Source organism: Lutra lutra, chromosome 5, assembly GCF_902655055.1.
Source record: "Lutra lutra chromosome 5, mLutLut1.2, whole genome shotgun sequence".
Taxonomy (NCBI): domain Eukaryota; kingdom Metazoa; phylum Chordata; class Mammalia; order Carnivora; family Mustelidae; genus Lutra; species Lutra lutra.
This window is the reverse complement of record NC_062282.1, coordinates 103076168-103086070: the sequence shown is the minus strand read 5'-3', so window position 1 is coordinate 103086070 and position 9903 is coordinate 103076168. Positions and strand designations below refer to the sequence as shown.

Genomic DNA, 9903 nt, shown 5'->3' with positions numbered 1-9903 from the left:
ACATATCAAAACGAAGTTCTACTGACTCCCTCTTCTTGCCTATTCCACACCTGGCCCAACACTGTTATCTTTCATCAGTTTGTGGTACAAGTCTCTTAATTAATCTCCATTTTCTTTCCTTATCCTGTATAGTCTATCCTTAGCACAATAAGAAAAATGATCTTTTTAAAGCATAAGAGAAATCAGGTCCCTCTTCTGCTACAAATTCTCCAATAGTTGTCATTTCTTTACATGACATGATCTGCTCCCTCCCTCCCTTCTCTGACCATATATCTCAAACTTTACCATTCAACACTTCCACTCCCTCTTTACTGGCTTCCTTGTTCTATTTTGACCATGTCAGGCATACTCCCACATTTACACAGTTGTTTCCTTGTTTGAAATGCTCCTCTACCAGATAACTGACTCCTTTAAGACTTTGCTTCAAAGGAAAACTTCCAAATTCATTGCATGAGGCCAGTATCATCCTGATATCAAAACAGGATAAAGACAACACACACACACAAAAGAGAACTATAGGCCAATATCTCTAAGGATAGATGTAAAAATCCTCAGCAAAATACTAGTAAGCCAAATCCAACAATACATTTTTAAAAAATCATTCACTGTGATCAGGAGGAATTTATTCCTGGCTTGCAATGGTAATTCAATGTTTGCAAATCAATCAATGTGATACATCACATCAATAAGGATAGAAACTATATGATCATTTCAATACATGCAGAGAAAGCATTTGACTAAGTACAAGAGCCATTCATGATAAAAGCCCTCAACAAATTAGGTTTAGATGGAACATACTTCAACATAATAAAGGCCATATATGAAAAACCTGCAGCAAACATTCATACTCAATGGGGAAAACTTCTGGCATCTTAGCACCCATCAAAGCAGTGGCAACAAACTATTCTAGTAGTCATTGTATTATTCTTCATTGCCATGTGCTTGCAATTAAGAAAAAAAAAGCCAGTTTCATGTAAGAATGGCCTTGATAAAACACCACAAGTTGTTAGTTCTCAACACTTGAGTACGCTCCTTTTTAATATTCTGTTAGGAAATGAGAAATTCTCATAAAGCACATCTGCTCTATAACAAAGCACAATGGCTGGTTCAAGAAAAACAACCTGTGTAAGTATTTAAGTTGTGAACTAACCTAGATACTTTTTTTCTTTTTTGTTCTTTAGATTTTTATTTAAATTCTAATTAGTTAACATTTAGTGTAATACTTATTTCAGTAGAATTTAGTGTTTCTTCACTTACCTCTAACCCCTTGTGCTTATCCTAACAATTACCCACCCATCACCCATTTAGACCATCCCCCACCTAGCTCCCTCCATCTACCCTGTTTGTTCTCTATTGTTGAATGTCTCATAGACATTTTCTTGATAGAACACCATGTTGTCCTGAAAAAACAGTGGCAAACTATGGTTATTTGGATTTGTGTCTTGGTGGACATTTTCACTTCACATTCTAGTTACTTTAAGGAAAAGAAAACAGTAAATGCTGCCAATTACAAACTCTAATCTCTCAATATAAATTAAGATACTGGAAACTCATATCCTGTACCATGTGCTTGTAAGCCTCCCAATACTTACATTTTTTTAAATCTAACTTCTAATACTATAAATACAAATGGATGTGATCCACATAAACAAAAGCTCTGAGTTTTTCCATAATTTTTAAGAGTATAAGCAATCCTGAAAACAAAGTTTGAGAACAGATGATTTGTCACAATCATTGTGTGATCCTCCTTGCTTTTCACAACCTAGGTGTTTCCATGGATATGTTAATGGCAGAACTCACACAACTCTGAACTTATGCACTAAGAGGCTTCAGCCTCTTATTCATTTTTGCTGTACAACCATGGGTTGCTTTTAAAGTAAGGCAACTACAGCTGAGAACATTGCTTGGTGGCAGTGTGGGGTCTTGGTGCTTAGGAGAGAATAGGGATTTGCCACAAGATTGACCATCCTATAATGAATCTTTAAGGTTTCCAAGGCCAGACATCAACTGAAACCTCAAGGCTTTCTGACAAATTCTTAAAGGAATTACAAGTACTATTTGATTTACTGGAGAGTGTAAATATTGCACATCAAGAAATGCTTCTTGTGTTTGGGAGTTACTTCACACCCTAATCCCCTAACCCGGAAAATAAAGCCGCACATAGGAACAAAAAATATAAAAGTATATATATGTATGTATATACATATGTACATATACATATATATAATTTTTAATATATATAACTTTAAATATATATTAACTAAATATAACTAAATATATAACTATATATTATATATAATACATAATATAACTAAAATACACCATTTTAAATATGACTTATAAATATCTATATATTTACTTACCAGCTTTCACAAACTCATTGGAACAGGATGCCAGGAGATAAAAATATTCAGGAGTAATTTTCTGCAAGTAAACATAAATATTACCTATCTTTTTTTCTTAGAGATGCTGTAATGCAAGAGCCATTGAAAACTTCTGTCAAAATTTCACACATATTCTGGTTTCAAAACACATCTTGTTAGTTGATATTAAATCAGTTTTGATTATATTTAAGGAGATTTTTAACCATCAAGAAAATTTCCCAAAAATGTTTCCTGATACATTTTCTCATTTTTATCTTCAATTTCTTACCAGTTCTGAGTAGTGTTTTAGTTGGAACTTTTTCTACTGCAGGTGCTAGAAATCTAAATTAAACTAAACTGAAGAGGAAGAGGAATTAGCTAACAGAAAAACAGAGGCCCTTGATGTTAAACTCAATCACAGCTAGATCTAGGGACTAGAGTCTTCAGGACTTTCTGTCTTCACGACTTGTCTCTACTTGGCTGCATTCTGCATAGAATCTCTTTCCACTTAAGGGAGTCAAGACAGAGACCACAATCACGCCTCGTCTTTTATTATCAGATTAGCAAATGAGGCAGAAAGAGAATTTCATTCTCCCCACATCCATAATCAATCTTTCTTCTTCCCTCCCTCCCTCTTTCTCTCCCATTTCCTCTCCCCCACCTCTCTCTCTTTCTCTCTCTCTCTCTTTCTCACACACAAACACACACACATGCACACACAGGTTGGCCATGACTGGATCATGTTTCCACTTCTGTGTGCTAAACCAAATAGTGTACTACGATTGGCCCAGCACTGGTCACATGCTGCCTTAGTCAAGGTTCTCCAGAGAAAGAGAACCACTAGGATATTATATATATATATATATATATTACATATATTATACTTTATATATATATCATATACATATATATATCATATATATATATATATATATATATATATATATATATATCAGTCCAACTTCACAGACCTAAGAACCACAGGAGCTGATAGTATAAATCTCAGTCCAGGAGCCAGAAAACCAATGTCCTGGCTCAAGCAAGAAGGCAAGACAGGAATGAACCCTCCTTTCTTCTGATTTTTGTTCCATTCAGGCCCTTAAAGGATTGGATGAAGCCCACCCATGTTGGGGGGGCAGTCTACTACACTTGGATGTATGGCTTCAAATGCTAATCTCATCCAGAAACACCCTCACAGACACACTTAGAAGTAATGTTTAATCTCGGCATGCCTTGACTCAGTCAAGACGACACCTAAAACTAATATATATGCCAACCCCGTAATGGTACGTGGATGTGTGAGACCCCATTAGAGAAATACCTCGAGGGCGAAATGGATTTGAGGAGAAACGGATCCACACACAAAAAAGATGCTAGCCAATAAAAAGAGCTCTCTGCTACAACCTACAGAAGCGCTGTTTATCTGTACTCACTGCTCCCACAGCTGAGCATCTTACAAAGACAGTATAAAGTTTTCATAAATTAGCAGTGCTTGACATAATATTTTTCAGAATCATTACTTTGTAATTTTAAAAACTGTCTGAGCTCAGGCAGTGGGGTAAACGGACACTAGAAAATCAATCACCTCTCACTCCTCTGACCAAGGCTGACTATTCAAAAAACAGAAGACATTCAAATTGGCAATAATTAAATTATTATAAAAGTAGAAGGCTGAGTTAGACAATTTGCTGGATAACTTAGTTGGGAAGTCAACCAGAAAAGATAGGCAATGTGGATCTACTTAATAGGAATTGAGTTTTTCCTCCAGAAGCATTACAGACTAATGTTTTTAGACATTGGTATATAGTTAAAGGAAACTCACAACCATCTCTTGATTTTGTGAAAGGATTTCAAACTCAGATGGAAGCTAGAGGATATGAATTGGAGAGTCTCATGCATGTACCATTGGGAAAACAAAAGCTGAAGAACTGAGAGACTTATTTCCCCATAAATGCGTGATTTACAAAAGACTCAAATGTATCTGCCATGAGATCCATAGATCTCACTGAACATCCATCAGGAATCTCTCCCGATCCCAGAGCACCTGGGTGCCTCAGTCAGTTAAGTGGTTAAGTGCCTGCCTTTGGCTCCAGGGCCTGGGATGGAGCCCCGCATTGCGCTCTGTGCTCAGTGGGGAGCCTGCTTCTCCCTCTCCCTCTGCGTCACTCCCGCTGCTTGAGCTCTCTCTCCCTTTGTGTCAAATAAATAAATAAAATCTTAAAAACAACAACAGCCACCACTAACTCTCCCTATCTTCAAGCCAATGAGCTTACTGGCTGGACTCCCCCTTCTTTACACTCCTTGCCCATAAATACAAATCCCTGCAAACCCTCAAGGGATTCACCTATAGCTGGTTACAATTCGTGCTTCCCAAATTGCAATTCCTCTGCTGTTCCAGAATAAACTCAATTTCAGGTAATTTGAGCTTTCCTCAGTTTACCTCTTTCTTTAGGTTGCCAATTTGTTCTCAAAATTCAAATCTACAAATCACAGAGGCCACTCACATGTCAAGGCCTCCAGCTAGAGTGGACACGAATGGTGGCGCCCCTTTACCCCCTCCCCATGGCCACTTTAGGGCAAGAAACTTGTTAAATTTAATTACACAAGGAAGCCACGCAATAGGCAGCTTCAAAGTTGTGGCCGACTTCCTAAGCAAACCAAAATCTAAGTTTGTAAATGCCTGAAGGTTACAAAATTAAAACCTAAGTTCAACCAATCACAAACAGTCAACTAGGCTTTCAGCTAGAGTTGATCAATCATTCCTCACCTTGCTTCTGCCTTTTCTCTATGAAAGTCTCTCCCCAGCTTCTGTCTGTGGCAAAGTGCCCCTGACTACTTTTCATTCGGCACTGCCGGTTTCCCGCTGATTTCTGCTCAGTCTTAAACTGTCTACCATGTGTCAGTTCATCTTTTACCAGGTCTTAATTCCACTCCACCTGGAACTGCATTCCCTCACCTGAGGGCTCTCTGTGGCCGCCTAAGCCCCCCACGCGGGCTAGTGCAGAGCGCGGTGACGAGAACGCGGCACGTGGAAGTGGAAGGTGGTTGTGGTGACTGCGCACGCGCTCCACTCTCTGCCCCACGCACAGCCTGCCCACACTCCAGGTGCCTGCAGGGGTTGCTGTCTGCATAGTTCACACTCCGCATGCCTCACTACCTATGTGTCCTTCCCCAGCCAAATGAACTACTCTTACTGAATCTGTGTCCCAGGACCTGCTTCTAAGAAAAGACACACAAAAAAAACACTTTAAAAGCCATGTCTTAAGAGGGTTATCCATACTTTTCTTACACTTTAGTACACAGGACTTCCACCCCCCAGCTTTACTGAGATATAATTGACAAATAAGAGTTGTAAGTATTTAAAATATACAATGTGATGATTTAATATGCATTATAATATATATAGATTGTAATTTTATACACACACACACACACACATATATATATAGTTGTGAAATGATTACCACAATCAAGATGGTTAATATGTCCATCACCTCACATAGTCACCGTTTGTATGTGTGTGTGTGTGTGTGAGTTGGGAACACTTAATATCTACTCTTGCAGCATATTTCAAATATATAAAACAGTAACTACAGTCACCACACTGTACATTAGATCCCCAGAACATACATATTTACCTTATAAACTGAAAGCTTGTAAAGAACACGGACCTTAGTCCAGTAAAGTGCCACGTCTCCAGCAGTCACTCTTCAGCTAAGTTTATTAAACTAGAAGACCCATGGCACAAAAATGAGAGGAAAGGGTCTATAAATATATGCACTTGATACCTGCATTTAGAGTCACCCTTGCCCCCCCAAAACAATATGAAAGAATATAAAATAAAGTCACATAAACCAAGTTTATTTGGCACCTTGTCTCAACCCTCAATCTTCCTGAGTTTAAACAAATAGATTAGATGTCAGTGGGTATGAGAGAGGGGAATGGGAGGAGAGAGGAAGCATTTAATAGATGGCCCCATCACTTACTATATATGGTCCCAAACTGTCTTTCCATCACTTACTATATGGTCCCAAACTGTCTTTCCATTACTTACTATATGGTCCCAAACTGCTGTGCTGCTTCATTTTCTGATCTCTTCTTTTGGTCTGTGCACTTTAATAAACCTGAAGGGCAACACCTCTTGGTGAACTGACATGCCTAATTATCACCTGCACGAGGTGTAGATTATATTCTATTTGTTCTGCTTAAGATGGCAGGAAATCAAGCAATATATTTTGAAAGAATATCATTCACTTGGTTAAAAGGAAAAAGGCAGCTCTTGAAAGCGCTCAGAAAAATTATTCTAATAGATCCTTCCTCACAAAGTCATAGAAGCTATTTATATTGTGCTCCTCCATTTCTTAATTAAGTATTTTAAAGGCAAGTTATAAAGCACTTGTGTTTCATGTATACTAAGTATTTATTCAAGTGATGTTTGGCAAGTATGACACTAATTGAGCAATTTAAGAACAGAAGGTATTTTACTTACAATTGGTCATAGATATTCAGTATTAAATATAAGTACACAAACAAAAGCCTACAAGTATTGTATTCCTGACACAAATAATCACAGACTTTAAATATCAATTTGCCTTAGTAGTCCAAGCAGCTCATGAATATTCATTGCCAGGGTGGAAGTGAAATGAGTCAAGAGAACAATGTGTTCTTCGTCTTTTACCTCAGTTATCTTTACATAATTCCTAATTTTGCAATAAGACATCTTGGAATATTGATTACTTTCTTAAAAGTCTACCAATTGCTTCGGGACATGCCAAAGATTCAGTCAAGTATTTAAGAAGTATACAGGAAAGAGAAGTTGCAGTAAATTTGTTATAAAGCTTAACTTGCAAAGAGAATTATTTACTATGGAATAAGTAATTTTACTTTTTGGGAATTGGACAATTTCCAAAGCAGTAACACTCCAAGACACTTCACACTTAAGAAAGAGGACATCTGGGGCACCTGGGTGACTCAGTCAGTTAAGTATCTGCCTTCAGCTCACGTCACGATCCCAGGGTTCTAGGATCAAGTCCTACATCGGGCTCCCTGCCCAGCAGAGTCTGCATCTCCCTCTCCCTCTGACCCCTGCTCACTTTCTCTCTTTCAAATAAATAAATAAAATCTTAAAAAAAAAAAAAAGAAAGAAAGAAAGAAAAGAGGACATTTCATCCAGTGTTGATAGCGGTAACTCCATGGATTCAGAGCAGCTGCACTTTCTCTCAACCCGCCTTTGGATACAGTGGTGCAGTGGTCACACCACACCTGAAAACGGTGTGCCTCATGATGACGTGGCATTTTTGACATTTTAAATTATATCAGTAGCCTTCCAAAAATGTACAGTTTCCCTCCAGGCAGTTTCTGACTGTCTTTCCATCAGAAGATCATTGATTTACAGCTTGGTTGCCTAAGAACATATGTATATTAACCCCCCTAAAAGCAGAGATTGGAAGGAATGTAGAGCAAGCTGACTTAGCTATGAGGATGGAGTCTTGTGGCCTCTGAATTTCAGCATGACTCCTCATTACCATGGCCATTTATTTACTGTACCTTTCTTTCTGTGGTTTCATCCATAGACGGATTATTCCACTGGATGATTCCCTCCAGTTTATATGTATTCTAGTTTCACTGGCCATTGCTTAGGATAACCGATTGTTACTATGATGACTCTCACACAGATCAAGAGCTAAAGGCTTAGCATTGCCTCAACCTTCCAGTAAAGGACTAAATGTTCCCCTCCTTGAATGACAGTCAATGGTGACTTCCTTGGCCTATGAATATAGACAGGAAAGCCCTAAATAAAATATTAGCAAATCAAAGCTAACAATATGTAAAAACAGTTAATGCACAGAAGCAAATATAGTCTTAGGTATTTACCCAAGAAAATGAAAACACATTTCCATAAAAAGACATATATGAACAATAATAACAGCCCAAACTGGAAAGAGCCCAAATGTCCACCCACAAGTGAACAAACATTGTACATTTACACAATGCAATGGCACTCAGTAAAAAAAGGAACAAATTATACTGACAAAATATCATGGATGGGGGCGCCTGGGTGGCTCAGTGGATTAATCCTCTGCCTTCGGCTCAGGCCATGATCTCAGGGTCCTGGGATCGAGCCCCACATTGGGCTGTCTGCTCATCGAGGAGCCTGCTTCCCCCTCTCTCTGTCTGCCTCTCTGCCTACTTGTGATCTCTCTCTCTCTCTCTCTCTCTGTCAAATAAATAAATAAATAAATAATCTTTAAAAAAATATATCATGGATGAATTTCACAAACATTCCCCTGGGTGAAAGTCGCCAGGGTCAAGGTGCATACTCTATGATTCCACTTATTTTAATTTCCAGAATAAGTTAAAAGTCATCTATAGCAATTAAAAAAAATCAGACCAGTGTTTTGTTGAGGTGAGGGCCCAGGAATGTTTAATTTGTTGGGAATACTACAACAAAAACACCATAGACTGGGTTACTTAAACAGTAAACATTTATTTCTCACAGTTCCGGAGGCTGGACATCCAAGATTAAAGTGTTGATCAGTTCAGTAACTGGTGAGAGTCTGCTTCCTGGTTCATAAATTCGGGGATAAGATGTAAAACTTTTTATCATGTTATATCCTGCTGGCCAACCCTTCTTAACAATGTATTTATCCTCCCAAGGGCTCCCAAAAATAAAGAGGGAGTCTATAACTTGAAGGTAAATGGGGTACTAATCAGACAAAAACAACAGTTTCCTATTTGGCTTTTCTAAAAGATTGGTACTTTGCTAAATTACACTTTGTTATGAAATTTAAGTGTTTCCTGATATGACATTCAAATCCTTAGTTCTGAACATTAAAATGATATCTCCTTATTTATAAAAAGCATGCTTCTTATAGATATAAATATTAAAATGACTTTATATTTACTGAGTTGTAGTTGCTTTATCTCATTCATGGAATCTTTTATCAGGTCCAAGTTACAAGTATTATATTGTACTCTTTCATTCCTCCTTTCTTGTTTTCATAAGAAAATTTCCCTAGATTCACAACATGATATAATTTTTATAAGTTATCCCAAAATTTAGTCTAAAAATATATATATGTATGTCTTCTCATTCCTTGTTTCTATCAATTAAGTGGCGAACAACAAAATCTACGTTGGCTAGATTAAGAGGAAAAAGAATTACTTAAACGCTAGTGAGTAATTCACAGAAGCCGAGAGGGCTTGTGACCAGGCTTGGACGCTGAGCAGCCAGGAACAATGTCCAATACCCCGCAGGAGCCACTACAGCTCAAACGCGGCTGCTGTCACTGGTCAGCCCTTCCACCATCACTTGCACAGATGGGGCCCAGCTCATGCTGCATGATGCACAGGAGTGGATGCCGGAAACTCTGGCAGTAATGCTCCTAAAGAGCCCACCGTTTTTGTTGCCGCCCTTGCCAAACAACACATTCTGTATGCCTCCTTCCTCCCATTGCTCCCCTCCCAATCAAAGTCACAGGCAAGTGCATCTGATTGGTGGAACCCAGACCACACACCTGTACCCTTGCTGCAAGGGAAT

At 38.4% G+C, this 9903-nt stretch overlaps 1 long non-coding RNA gene across 1 annotated transcript; it reads right to left on the bottom strand.

The window, feature by feature from the left end:
- Window positions 1-1364: 1364 nt before the first annotated feature.
- On the bottom strand, window positions 1365-5398 carry LOC125101308 (uncharacterized). Its single transcript, XR_007127772.1, has 3 exons — window positions 5131-5398; window positions 2364-2424; window positions 1365-1400 (listed from the first exon to the last, which is right to left on the bottom strand). It is a non-coding gene; the product is annotated as an uncharacterized LOC125101308 (long non-coding RNA).
- Window positions 5399-9903: the final 4505 nt, after the last annotated feature.